A 218-nucleotide genomic window follows, 5' to 3' on the forward strand; every position below is an offset into this window, starting at 1 on the left:
AAAAGGCAAGGACCCCTCTCCTTCCTCCCTCCTCTGCCCGGTCCCTTCCACCCCCGGCACACACACACACGCACACACCACACACCCCCCATTGATCAATATTTGGCTGTCTTGCTGCAACTTGCTGCAGTCTTTTAAAGGAGTAGTAGGGAGAGAGGGAGAGAGAAAGGGAAACTGACAGGAAGGGGCAAGGCGCGCAAACTGTCATCTGTGATATC

Source organism: Eurypyga helias, unplaced genomic scaffold (assembly GCF_000690775.1).
Source record: "Eurypyga helias isolate BGI_N326 unplaced genomic scaffold, ASM69077v1 scaffold29242, whole genome shotgun sequence".
Taxonomy (NCBI): domain Eukaryota; kingdom Metazoa; phylum Chordata; class Aves; order Eurypygiformes; family Eurypygidae; genus Eurypyga; species Eurypyga helias.